Source organism: Populus trichocarpa, chromosome 7, assembly GCF_000002775.5.
Source record: "Populus trichocarpa isolate Nisqually-1 chromosome 7, P.trichocarpa_v4.1, whole genome shotgun sequence".
Classification (NCBI taxonomy): domain Eukaryota; kingdom Viridiplantae; phylum Streptophyta; class Magnoliopsida; order Malpighiales; family Salicaceae; genus Populus; species Populus trichocarpa.
In genome coordinates, this window is record NC_037291.2 from 8,116,684 (window position 1) to 8,131,609 (window position 14,926).

General features: G+C 31.5%; 1 pseudogene; it reads left to right on the top strand.

Moving 5' to 3' along the window:
- Positions 1-5,949: 5,949 nt before the first annotated feature.
- LOC7462575 (uncharacterized) lies at positions 5,950-11,554 on the top strand (annotated as a pseudogene).
- The last annotated feature ends 3,372 nt before the right edge of the window (positions 11,555-14,926 follow it).

The window sequence follows — 14,926 nt, forward strand, 5'->3', positions numbered from 1 at the left end:
TTGACATGTTGTCCTACCTTAGGTTAAAAGTTCAAGGCAATCGATGTTCGAGAAGACATTTAAATGCTTGTCAATAAAAGCTGTATGAATTTTGTTATTTACTTCCTTTTGACTTATGGACTTCCTATTTGGTTAGGATTCTTTTCCTACAAGAATGTGGCAGCTTGTTTTAGGAACTCCTAGTTCTACAATGATCTTTAATGGGCTGTAATATAGTTTTCAAGTGTGACAAGGATTCATAAATATTTCAGAATCCTTTTCTTACAATGATTCCTTATTCATCTTAGCGACAACAAGAAAAGAAGACTTCAGAATTAATTCTACCTTCATATGAAATTTCCTAGTCTATTTGGAACTTCTTAAGGGTGACAAATCTGATTCTAGCATATTTAGGATAGTAATTTTTTTATTTTTTTTATTTTCTTCTTAGTCTTTGGGTTATTATTACTTATTTGGGTCAATTGTAAATGGACCTCATATAAGTCCAACTAAGGAGGGTCCATTAGGGTTTATTTAAGTCTAGAGTTACTATAAATAAAGGCATAATCAGACATGTAATTAAGTTAGACAATTCAGATTAATAAAACTTCTTATTTGCCGTATTTTATGTGTGTGTTGGTGAGATATTCTCCCTTCCTTGATTCTATAAAGAATTGAAAAATGACTTATTGTAGAACAAATGACTTTGTGGTGTCATCCTTATACTTCTCATTTGCAAATCAATATTTGTTGGGTAGGGGTTTCCATTTCTAATAGTATTGGTGCCTAAGTACAAGTTATCTTTATGTCACACTCCTATCAAACCTGATTTACTTTGCTTTCCGAGAATTGGTGTCTTTGCGTGTGGATTGCGTGATCACGTAATCATAAGGTTCACATCAATTTAATCATTTTGTGAGCTCAAACCTATTAAAAGAAGGCAACCACAAAGTCTACTCAAACATGCGATTTTTTTCTTCAGTTATGGCTGACTAAATGAGCTCTTTGGCGAGATCATCATGACAAATAGGATATAAACGTGTCATAGGCAGACATGAATCATGTAGGGGATGTATATCTACCATTAGAAACAAACCCTATCTGATTTGGAGGTCTAGAACTCCTTGTTCATTTATTGGAAGATCGGTCCCCAATCAGCCTGTATCTATCAACGTAGGAGAGGCTGACTAGGGACAAGATATTATCAACCTCATTGAAGTAAATGAGAAGTAAACATTTTATAGAAGTAGCTAATCTTTGTAAAGGAAATGTTTCTCAGTCGAGTGGTAGTGGTTGGAGACCCTAAGATGGTCTGAGATGCTACATTCATTCACTTAAAAGTGGCATCTCGATTAGCTTTTATCGTCTAAAGAAGATGATAAACAAGGATGGGATGACATCATTAAAAACGAGTGACATATTATATGTTTAAACCCTATAAATTAGGGTTATTTAATTAGGATTTTGGGAAATTTCAATTTAGTCCCTGTCTTTCCAATTTCAGGATATAGTGTCCTCAATTGATCGTGAAACTTCTTAATTTTTGCAATTGCACTCTTAGAAACCTTGATTTAAATGTTTTAATTTGAACGCCTTTTACAAATTAGTCCTTGATTTTCAGATTATGCAATTTGACCTCTATCAATGATCAAACTTTTAATTTCTTTCAAAGTGACCCCTAATTTGATTAATTTTAGTCCTCGAACACATGTGCCTTTTACACTTTAGTTATTGGTTTTGAAATTCTTTAATTTGACACTTAATCATATTTCAATCTTCAAATTTATTTCAATTGAACCCTTGATTGCACTAATTTAGCCTTTCAAAGTTTTAATTGTGTGCCTGATCTTTCAATCTTTGCGAATTGATCCGAATTAGGCCTTCAAACTTGGTTTTTCTTTAATTAAGTTCTTGATTGAATTCATAAAACCCATTATAAGTTTAATTAAGTTCTTCTAATTTTTTCTCAATTGACTTTCAAACTTAATTTTCCTTCAATTAAGTACTTAAATAAGTCAATCAAACTTGTTAAAAATTTGATTAAGTCCTTAGGCCCCATTTGTTTGCTGGAAAGTAGTTTCCTTTTGGAAAGTGAATTCCAGGAAAGTGAATTATTTTTCGATGTTTGGTAGTATAATGGAAAATAAATTGGAAAACACTTTCCAGTGTTTGGTTATGTCATGGAAAATGAGCTGAAAAATAATTTATTAATGTTTTATTTTTTTCAAGTTTATTAAAATAATGAGGGACAAATTTTACAAATTAAAAAGTTGAATGAGAATGAAATTGAAAAAAAAATATAATTTCATAAATTATCTCAAATAAAATAAATAATAATCAAAATAATAGAGATCAAATCAAAAAAATAAAAAAAATTGAAAGATGAAGAAATTAAAATAATAATAATTAACATTTTATAAATTATTTCAAATAAAATAAGTAACAATCAAAAGAATGAGGACCAAATTTGATAGATAAAAAATTTCAATTAAAAAAATGATAAGGGAAAAGCAAATAATAATTATAAAAATAAGGGCCAAAATTAATATAAAAATTAAATTCTAAGGGATGAAATTGAAAAACAAATATTCAAAACAAAATATATATAGTAATCAAAAGTTTGAGGACTAAATTTGATATAATCAGCAAATAATATGACATTTCTAAATTTTCACAACTTCCGGAAATTGTTTTCCGCCCAAAATAAAAGGAAAACACTTTCCTGAAAACCAAGCCAAATTTTCTTTTGACTGGAAAGTGTTTTCCGTTGACCAACTTTCCTAATGGCAAACAAATACAGGAAAGTTTGGAAAATGGTTTTCTGGAAACCAGTTTTCGGGAAACAAACACAACCTTAAACTTAAATAATTCTTATAATTTTGGTCAAGTTTGGATTTCAACATCAATTTTTATTTATATTAAGTCTTTCTTTATCCCATCTTGTCAAAATATCCCAACTTAGCTATTGTTTTGGAATCCTGGTTTGCTGTGGCTTAAAGGCTTATATCTTTGTTTAGCTAAGAGTTTGCTAGAAGATTTTAAGGGCCTTGTTTCCTACAGGATTAACATTTTGTAGCAGTTAGACATCGAAAAGCTTTCTGATATGGCCTAGAAGTTACTATGAAAATTGCGCTTTTATTTATACAAGACTTTGACTTTGTACTTTATTTCATCCATACTTTTAAGTTAGTTAGTTATTTGGATTAAAATTTTAACCTATAGTTAATTAGGGTTTATGTTTGTTTAAGTTAATCATATAAATACCTTTTTTTATTTTTTTGATGTGAAAATATATTAGATATATTGAATAAAAAATTGTTTGATCACTTTCTTTGGTTATTCGTTGAACTTTTCAGAACTTATCAAGGAGATCATATTTGTGACGTTCTAATCATATACCTTCGGTTCTTGATTCAAATAATTAACGAGTTGGGGTTTTCTAATATGATTTTAGCTTTCTTAGATAAGTATTTTATTTCTTGATTGTGGATTCTAGGATTTTTTTCCTCTAGATGCGCATCATAATCTCTCATTAATTTTTAGATTTAATACAAATTATCTTGCTTTTAATTGGGTTACAAGAGTGGGATCTTGCATAAAATTAATGTAAGTTGGGATTAGAAAAAATAGTAATAGTTTATGAACTAGGCATAAAAATTAGATATTTTGATAGGATGAGAGAGTGAGGAATGATGATTTAATGATAAAATTCGGGGAGCCTTCTTTAACTAAAAATTGCATATCCCTTGAGAAAAAGAAATAGATAATTACTAGTTAGGTGGCCCGCGCTACGCCGCGTGTCAATTTTTTTTTGCATTAAAAATATCAAAAAGTGGTAAGTATTTAAAAAAAATAAAAAAAATATAATATTTAGATAATTGGCTCGAATGAGTTTAATAAACTCAATTAATTTAATAATATCATTAGAAAATAATGATATCGACAACAAATAAAGTAAAAAAAAAAAAACAACGATTCAATACTAAAGACGAGTGCTTGCCAATATTATGGAAATATATCTTCACAATATTCCCAAAAAGTCTCAATGATCTTATTTGTTAACAAAGTAAAAATTAAATGAGAATATGATAATTGTATAGAAAGAAAAAAAAATATGAATATAAAAAAATAAGACAAAAAAATCAATTATGATTAACTTTTTAAACCGTGACTCGGGTTATAAAACCGAAAGTACTATATATGGAAAAATTATAAGGATTAAAATCACTAAAAAACAACATGCTATAAACTTGAATTGAAAGGTGAAACTAAAAACAATGAAATTTTCATAAAAAATTTAAGGAAAAAAAATAAAAATCATAAGAACAAGTATCAAATCTTAAAATTTGAACAATTTTTCACACAATCAAGTGACTTGTTAGGATGTTTTTTTAACCCCGTGATACATTAAGCCAATAGAAACAAACTATGAAGGTTAATCTCAAATAAAATAAATATTAAAGGATCAAATAAAAAAAATAAAAACATGACAAAAAAAACTGAGAAAAGTTGCATTATGTGAATTTACAATGCAATTAGGCATGCATCTAAAATAATTGAAACAATGAAAGTGCTAGATCTTTTATAAGCTGCTTGGAATCAATTCTCCACTCTAATTAAATTCAATTATATTGTTTAATTTGAATTCAATTGATAAAAAAAATAAAATTCATAAAGAGATATAATTTATTTCATTTTATTTATTACATTACCCTTATTATCTTGGTCTTATTCCTTTAAATGTTTTTCTCTATAGAAAAAGGATATATGAGTATTTTGAAGAAGTTAGCTTTAACATTAATTTCTTAATATAATAAATTTGTGAGTTGATCTTGATTTATTTTTATATTTTTTTAGAAATTGAATTCTATTTAAAATTTAATTCATGACATTTAAAATGATTCTAAATATGAGATTTTTTTTTTTAATTAAATTCAATTTAAATGATTAGAGAGATGAGGTTTTAATGTTTTGTTAATTAATGATAAGAAAAACTACATTAAATATCAATATCTTATAGTTTAATCATTTAGCTTTTATTAACTGTTTTTTTTTATGCGTATGAATAAGTGTTATCAACTTATAAATTTAGAAGGCAAAATAAAAGATAAATAATTTTTTTTTAATGATAATAATGTACAAATAAGAGAAACAAGGCTGATTCATACCAAATAAAAGACCTCCACGTAGAACATTTGTGGCTGGGAAATTTTTTTTAATATTTAAAACAATAAAAAATATAAAAACTAATTTAAAATTAAAAATTTCAAAAACTTTTATAAAGTGTTAAATAATAATAATGATTATTTTTTAAAATATTTTTTATTTAAAAATATATTAAAATAATATTTTTATTTTTAAAAATTATTTTTAATATTAAATATCAAAACTATTTAAAAATAATTTTAAATAAAAAAAATTAAAATGTATCCATCCCTTGTTTCAAAGCAATAACATAAATATAATTATGTGAGTATTTGGTAGTGTAATAGTAGTTATTTTTTTAAATTAAAGTTGATATTAATCTATTAAAATAATATAAAAATATAAAAAATTATTAATTAAAAAAAATTAAATTTTTTCAAATTTTATTTTTAAAACACGAAATCAAAAACAAACAGTAACTATTTCACACTACCATAAATTTGCTACTCTATTCTTTAGCAGTTAACACACAAAACACAAACTTACAATGAATAGCCAGCTGCCCCTTCACAAATTCATCGCCGCCGTTTCCCCGACGACTCGTTGCCGCTCCACCACCATTGATCCAGAACGACAAGGAAAGAAACAGCTATATAACAAGCTAAAAAAAGCAACCTTTAGTAAGTTTTTTTTTTTTTTTTTTTTATGGTTTTTTGGTTCGAAAGATGGTAACTTGTTTCTTTTTTTTATTTTATTTTTCTTGATGGGTTTTGTATTTATTTTAATGGTTTTGGCTTGTTTTTGCAGGTTAAGTGGGACTAACAGATGGGTGTTGAATTTGCCCCTCAATATACAGAATATAGAGGAATGGAAGAGCAAGATGAGGTTGAGGAAGCTGTTAGTTTCACTGACTGGGATTTAGCTTATCATGTTAGAGATGCCCTTTTGTCAGCATTTCTGGTTTTGATAGTTTATTATTAGTGGTTTTTTTTTTTTTTTTGGAGAAATTGTCTTAAAGCTCAGTTTTTTAAATTGGTCGTGTTTGAATTTTTTACCCATTTATGGCGAGAAATGGTAGAGTTGAATTCATATACAGGTTGTTATAGGAAATGTATATAGGTGGGGATGCTGAGTGGCTTGTTTTGATTGATTAAACCAATCTAACTTGGCCCTGGGGTTGGTCTGTTCCGTTTACTCAAGTCATTTGGAGCTAATGGCTAGGTATTTGAATGCTGTGCCATTAGAAGAGTTTAAAAATATAGGGGAGCCTGTAGTCATGAACTGTTTCTGGGCTGTGGTGGGCTTGGGGTTCCTTTTCTTGGAGAGTTACTTCATTGTTTGGTAGATCTAAGGATCCGTTGTTTAAGTAATTTAGTATTTGATAGAAATGGAATAGTTAGATTGAAAGAGAAGTGTTGAGTTCATAATTGGTTGTGGAATTGTCGGAGACTGAAAGGCTCGTCTGAATTTATCTTGCATGCTGAACCTATTTTGTATTTCACTTGATTATGCACCTGGTCTCTATTTTTTGGGTTGCTCATTTTTTTTTTCCTTACATTTACTTGAAGTTGTAACTTTTAGTTTTGCTTGAAATTGGTCACCCCTGTTTGTTCACTCTTTGAGCAGGAGTCCTCAACCCCTAAATAAAAACAAACTAAACTGATATTTTTCAGTTTGGCTTTTATTTTGGTCTTTCTTGAAGAACAGTTTGGTTCCAGTCCTCAAACTTATGAACCAATGAAAGCTTGGTTTGGTTTTGGGATCGACTCTGACCTTACCTAAAACCAACCAGTGAACACCAATAAGGGTCGGAAGATAATTTTCCTTGCTAGTGGTTCCCAAAATTATACATTTAATAATAATAATAATAATAATAATAATAATAATAATAATTTACTCACACAGACTTGCTTGGGTTCTTAGCCAATCCATCTGTTCATTCAAGCATATTGTTTTTCAATTATTTGTTGCATCTTTGCTCGCAAGTAATATAAAGCTGAATTCTCCATGCTCGGGGTGCTAGGAGCAGTTAACACCAGCTTGCTGGGGTTTTGCATCACAGCGATCGTTTTGCTCCTGATAAAGTGGCTTTGCTTTTGGTAGTTTTTTCTCTTTGAATCAAAGCTCTATGTAGTTTCGTAGTGTTTGTTTGAATGTTAGTATCCATGAAATTCTCAGTTTAGCATTTACATGTTACGCCAACTTTAGTTAACTAAGTATTCATGATTTTATAATATTGTTTGTGCTCACTTTGCAGACAAGTCTAAAGGCATTATCTGGGGCAGTTTCTTATATAAACGATGTTGACCATGTGTCTCTTCTTCAATCATGATTTTTGGAATGAGCATGTGGAACTGTGTGCCTGATGTGATGGGTGCATTTCTTGAACTTGTAATATGCGTGGTATGTGGTCTTGCAATTATTTGCAACTGTATTTCTGTAGAGTGAGGGAACCATCATATATTTTTCTTGGTTTATCATTCTACAGGCTGCTTCAAATGGAAAATATGTTGATCTATGCCTTGTTATGCTCAAACAATTTTATGCCACCAATGGAATCACATATGCTCAGGAATGCATGTGTTCAGGCAATAAAGGAACAAGTTCTTCCTTGTGTGCATACTGGTCTAGAAGTCATTGTTGATTTGGTGCCTATGGCAGCCATAAATTTGTCTACAACAGTTGTCCAAATGAGGCCTATGTTCTTTAGGAAGGATTTCAACACGGATCATCTAAAATGTCATGTGAGTTCAATTTGCTGTTGTGGTTTGGATTATTTTTCTCTCTTTGGATGTGCTCACGCTATCTCTGGATAGATGTTTAGTTAAGTAGTTAAAAGATATATTAAAGTTCTTCTTTCTAATTACAGTTAACCCATCCTGCAATATCGTATGGATAATATATCCTGAAAATGGATCCTTTAAATAATTCCTGACTGCTCTTGTCTATGATTGTTGTTTAGTATTTGTTCTTATTATTCATTTGCTCTTTACAGCTGCAGATATATTTGAAGAATATGCTAATGTTGGAGGGCGGTGCTATTAGAGAATTTGTTGGGAACAGTATGCTTGTGGAAGTGGTGAATATGCTGTTCAATTCTAGAATTGGATATAAGTGGTGTAATAAGTTGGTTCTTGGAATTTCTCTTATTTTTTGCATCACCCTTAATGTTAAAGAGCTTTCCCTACAGGTTGTGATTGGCTGGGATGAAATGTTAAGGGATGATCTCTGTAAAGGCATCTTTACAATGGAGTTAGAAGATGAAGATGAGGTGGTTGATGACGATGGTCAGGCAAATAATGATGGTGAGGTATGATCATGATCCAGATTCCACAACTGATCATCATAGAGTTGTATTCATTTCTGGAACAGACAAATGAAAATATTATTTGTGGGTAGTCCAGTTAACTAAAATACTAAATACATGACCATTTTATTCCTGAGACCTCCTTTGAGTATTTCACCACCTCCAGACTGTGCATGGTTGATGGCTGTCCAGTAAACTGAATACATGACTATTTCATTCCTGAGAACTCCCTTGAGTGTGAGAATTCCTTGACATGTATGGTGGCACTTGTGTGTATTTTACACTATTAGTGACAAAAAATTTACCTTACTGTGAACCTACTGATAAGCTTTTGTGCATGCATGCTTTTGTTCCTGTCTGCACAATGTGCATTTTTCATATCGTTTGTGTGGAGATTGAAGAGTTTCAAAAATACTTGGAAACTCTGTACCATTAAGCTATTTGGTGATAGCTTCAAACTAATTGTTTTTAAAAATCATGCTGTCATGGCCTCTACTTCTGTTTCTATTGGTTTTTGTGAGATCAATGTTACATATCGATATTCAAGATATAGTCCCAATATGTTACTGTGTAAAGCAATTCTCATTCCATGATGCAGAGTATGTGGTGCTGAATGTGTTTTTTTATTATATATTGGGCAGCACATATATGATAGTTACAAATTGAATTTCTACCTTCTTGTCTTGTTGTCCAAAGTGAGAACTATTATCTTGTTATTTTCTCAGCTTCCAAGTACATTAATTCTCAAGAGTTTAGGTAAAAGTGTTACTGTTGACTTACTGGATACCTTGATGATACAATTTTTGAGCATCTTGAAGCCTCTGCAGATAAGAAGCCTTTGGGTGAGGTATTTTTTGAAGTTATATTCGTTGAACTTCATGTCTTTATTTGATAGGCTTGCATCCAAAATTATTTTTTTCCCTTGATGTTGTTGGTAGTTGAAACGCTTTTGTCTTCATTCATGGCAACTATCTTGACACATACAAGTCAAAGTTTGCTCAGGTAAGCAATTGTCTTACTTTCATGTGTATGTGTATGTGAATGGTTGGGATATGCTAACTGTTACTTTCATAGGCTTGCTAACTGTTTACCTTCCACATTAAGTTCATAAAATTGTATAGAATGTGCATAGTCACATGGAATGTGGTTGTTGTCCTGATTCCCAAGTATCATTTTTTTAATGAATGTTTGCATGTTCGATGCAGGATGAGTGCTAGGGCTTATCTTGCTAGCTATTTGGCTCGTGGGAAGTTTCTATCAGTTTCCTCTCTCGTAAATGTGTTGAAAAGGTTATGAGACATGCTTAACATTTTTTTTTCAACTATGAAGATCCTGTTAATATTTTGTTATTTGTGTTGTTGCAACAACTTGATATATTAGAACAGAAAATCATTTAGGATAACTTATTTAATGTGCTGCTTGGGTTTATGGTGTTTTAGGCTGGTGGATTGGTGTTTGTGAAGAGTGGGTTTGTGACATGAATCCAAAAGCACCTCATGCTTTCTATTATGCATGCCAGGTATATAGTGCTTTGATAAGTTCTGAAGTTGTCTTGACATGACTGATATTTCTTTCATATGATCTATTTTAGCTTTTTGGAAAATTTCACATGGACCATGTCAACTTTAAATGTGCTTTCAAGATATCCTGTAATTGATTGTCTAATGTGCTTGTGTGTCTGTCCTGTAATTGATTGTCTTATATGTGTGCGAGTGCGAGCAATCTCCTAGATTTTGTACTTGTGGGATACAGAGACATTTCATTCTATTGACATTTTATCACGTCTATTGTCACTTAATGCTTTAGCTACCAAAAACAATGTTAGCACTAACATCTTCACTACTTCCATTGCCATAAGCAGCTTCACACTGACCACTTCCATTTGCCACACTACAGTACTTTCTTTTCTGTGGTTCATTGCTGCTTAGAAGCACAATGACTCCCATTACTGGTCCTCACCTGTTGCTCCATTATTGTTGCGATATCTTGTTTGTAATTACAAACCACTATTGCTATTGAATTGTTTAAAACTGCACATGATTGGAGTTTTCAACTTATTGCAACATCTATTCTGCATACTCTAACAAGAGTTTCCTCAATTATCATATGATCATTCTTCCTGGTGGCAGCAGTTGTGAAACCGATGTATTGATGTTTTTTTCTTACCATGAGGGAATTATGAACGCGCTCTGCTTTCATATGAGATCAATAATGAATGTTCCTACGCTCAATCACAGCTTCTCCTCATGTCTATAGAATCAATATTGAAGCACAAATTGGGGCCTTTGGAGGTGAGTGATGCGGCCTTAAACATAACCAACCCCCCAACCCCCAACCAAATTTTGGAATAAAAATAAGAACTCGTCTTACCAGGTTCTAAGCTTCTATTGGTTTTGATGGATGAATAGGTGTGCTTGCCATCTATTGTTAATGAGTTTCTCAAACAAGCTAAAGCAGCCCATCTGTTCACCATCTCCAAAGCATTCATCTTTGAAGATTTGCTAGAATCAGATCTTTCTAGGGACTTTGGTGGGCTGGAGTGGCTGGACATGTTCTTCCCATTTGACCCATGTTAGCTGAAGAAATGTGACAAGTTTGAATTCTTGGCTCTGACATTGACTTGTCTTTTAAAGGGGATTTAAAAAAAAGAGTGAAATCCTCATACCACGCATTTTGGAGTTAGGTCACTTTAGCAAGTAAAACGTTTAGAGGTAGGAAAGAACCATTTTTTGGCATAAAAAATAAGATATTGACATTTACACAAGTTGCTGATGCTTCTGTTAGAAGTTTCATTTTGTTTTTCCTTGGAATTCTGTCAGAGGTTTCATCCGGCTGAATTTCTTATACTGGAACTGACACACGAGTGTCCTCTACTGGTCTAAATGAAGTGAGGATGTTTTTTAGGATGTTTGCTGTTAGCCCGTGGTCAACTTTGAGCCTAAATTTCTGTCTCTTTATTGCATGGGAAAATAAGTCTATCCTACATGGTTTTCAAGTTCAGAATGTCATATTTCCAGATTATCTAACTATGCATGCATTGGAGTTTTCTCTCTTCGGTTTCTAAACTTTGGAGTGGTGAGTGAAAAACATTTTTTTTTTGTGAGTAACCTTTGTTGTTGGATTTTCATTACATCCAGGTATCAGAAACCATGTCAAAACTACGAAGATGTTGAAGGGAAGACAACAGTGATGAAGATATTGCTGATGATTTTGGGGTTGTAAACCAATAGAATTTCATGGAAGAAGGGATGGCAAGGAGTTTGACCAAGATATTGATCTTGCTGAATTTGTCTATGGGATGAACAACAGGTTTGAAGTTTTGGGGCTGAACGAATGCCTTGAAAGATATGACCCTCTACAAGTCCAGAGTCCTTATGATAAGTCTAAAAACTTTAAAAAGGAATAATACTTGCATTCAACAAGTTGATGAAAATGTTATTTTTCTTATTTTTTTCACTTGTCTCACCGAGTTTGGATCGGGCCAAAGTTTTGATATCTATTCTTCGTCGAACTTTCCAACTTCTTGTAAAATTATCATGTCAGATTATAAATCTTGAAACTGTATGTGCATCGATCGTCAATTTGAAAAAGGAAGAAAAAAGTCCGAAGAATGCTAGCAGCTTAAATTATCCAAAAAGAAAGAATCAATCTTAATTTAACAGTAATATCAAAACATACATGTTCTTAATGTCAAATGGTCCATCTAAGATACGAATGTAAGTTTACTTTTCATATGAAAAGGAGAGCATAATTTACTTTTGTTCATATGTAAATATCCTCAGGCAAAGTACTTCAGTTACTGATGGGTCCATTTTATCTCCAGGACATGTCCTATTGACTGCAGTTGTTACTGAAGGGTCCAACGCTTCAACTTAGAGAGAGGGAATCTTGGCTCAACCATTGATTGATTAAGAGTTCCATGGGATGCAGAACTTCCAAGCTCTGGTGAAGTTGACAAATTCTCAACTTTGTTCCTTGTCTTTGAATCTCTCTCATCTTCTGTAGTAAACATGTCAGGAAAAGAATGCTTGGGAGTTGCAGCAAGAAAAGATATAAAGATATTGAATTGGTGTTAAGATTCTAAAACTTGTTTTCTTTTTTCTATTTAAGAGTTGAGCAATATTCTTGAGCTAGGTGCATCCAAGTCCTTTTTTTTGTTCCAATCAAGAGCAAAAACATATTCGTCGAGGCTTGAGATCCGATCCGATAACTTCCGAGTAATAAACCACTATATATTTCACGAGGATGTAGTGCATTAAATGCAGTAAAAATGCTACCACCAAGAATGCTACCATCCGAACTAGCTAATGCAACAGCTAAACCACCAGTTCTGCGGTGCTGACCATTGATCTCTGAGAAGAAAAAGGAACCAGAAAGTGACAAGAATTCGAAATATCCCTGCAGCACAGCCAATACCAGGAAAGTTACAGGATGCAGGATAATTTTTTTATTTCAGAGCAAAATACCCGTATGAATCAGACTTCAGAATAACAAGTGATGGCTCGTAACAAAAAGGTTATATTTTTCTTTTTCTTTTGGTAATGGGAAAGGGAAAAGGAAAGAAGAAAGAAAAAGCGACAGAAATAAAGAAAGTGTAAGTATATAAAGGGAGTCCAGATTCATAAACATGTGTTCTTAAAACAAAATATATGCTCCCAAAAACTTGATATTTTTGAGTCTCTGAACAGGCAAGAGGAATCCCATATAACATATTTTTGAAGCTCAGTATCAACCAGAAAGTAAGTCCATGACCCATCATTTTATTATATCAAGAATCATTTCCATTCAATGGAAACAAGTTTTCTGTTTTCTAAAATTTCTAAACAAAATCGCAAAAGATGCCAAAAAACCAATAAAATTACAGAATTTGCAGTGTTTTTCAAGGACTATTAAGGGATCAAGGGAAACAATACTCATCATAGGCTCAGAAAAATCATGAGTACCCAATGGCATTGCTTGAGGATCAGTTAAGGCTTGACTAACAATTAACGCATTTTAATATTATTCATTGATATTTATTATGTACTGAGAAAGCATAATAAAGACAATCTTTTGATTTTCAATGCACCATAATGGTGCTTTGATATTCGAGGGAATTATAGTTAATGCAGCTTCAAAACCTTCGACTATAACAATTTAGCAAAAAAAAAAAAGGTGTTATGAAATCATGATATCTATTTACTTTCTTTCACCTTTTTATTTTTATTTTCATTCATCATTTTTAAATTCATTTGACTTTTATATCTTTTTATGAATTTTGATCTTACAAGTATTAATATATATTAGATTATAAATAGGAATATTGTTGAGAAGATGTGTATGTACAACTATATTATAAAAAGATATGAAATAATAATACTCTTTCTTTGTTTCTCTAATCTTTATTGTTCTATAATACGTTATCAACATGATTACTCCTTATTTTCATATTAAAGTAGATAATCATATTTGATTTGTGGATAAAAAATAAAAGGTATGTTTATTTACTTAATTTTTTTCTTTTAGTTATTTAAGTGAATCATTTTTTATTTTAATTTCATAACAAATTTATTTAATATTGAATGAATGTTTATTAAATATTTATTATAATGTTTAAACCAAATTTTTAACAATTTTGATTTTTTTCATGAAGTAATCATGAAAAATCTTGCAAAACTTAAGTTCTTGGCACTTGATATTATGAGTAAGAATTATTTATCATGGGTTCTTGATGCCAAAATTCATATGGATGCCATGTGTAACACCCCACCTCACTAGCAAGATATTGTCCGCTTTGAGCCTCTCAGTCCACCCATTTTCAGGGCTTCCACCTAGGTCCCCCTCACAGGTTTGTTCTTAGTGGCCACGCATGGCCCCAAAACGCGTCTTACTAGTCAAGGTGAGCATGCACTTATAAGGCCCTGGCTCTGGACGCTCTCTTCCGATGTGAGATCTTACACCATAGGTCTTGGAGACACCATTAAAGATGGAAATGAAGCATCTAGTCAAAATAAGGCAAATGCCATGATTTTCTTATGTCATCATCTTCATGAGGAGTTGAAATTTAAGTTTCTCACAATCAAAGATCCCCTTATTCTTTGGCAAAACTTGAAAGAAAGATATGACCATCAAATGATAATTATTCTCCCAAAAGCTCATTATGATTTACATTTACAATTGCAGGATTTTAAATTGGTAAGTGATTATAATTTTTCAATGTTTAATATCAGTTCTAAATTGAAATTATATGGAGATAATATCATTGATGGAGATATGTTAGAAAAAACATTATTTACTTTTCATGCATCGAATGTGTTCCTGTAGTAGCAATACAGAGAACGAGGTTTTAAAAAAAATACTCTGAATTGATTTCATATCTCCTTGTGGCTGAACAAAATAATAAGCTTTTGATGAAAAATCATGAATCATGACTGATTGGTTCAACTCCATTCTCTAAAGTGAATGCTACGAGATATAATAATAATTATGGTCATGGTTGTGCTTGTGGTAGAGGTA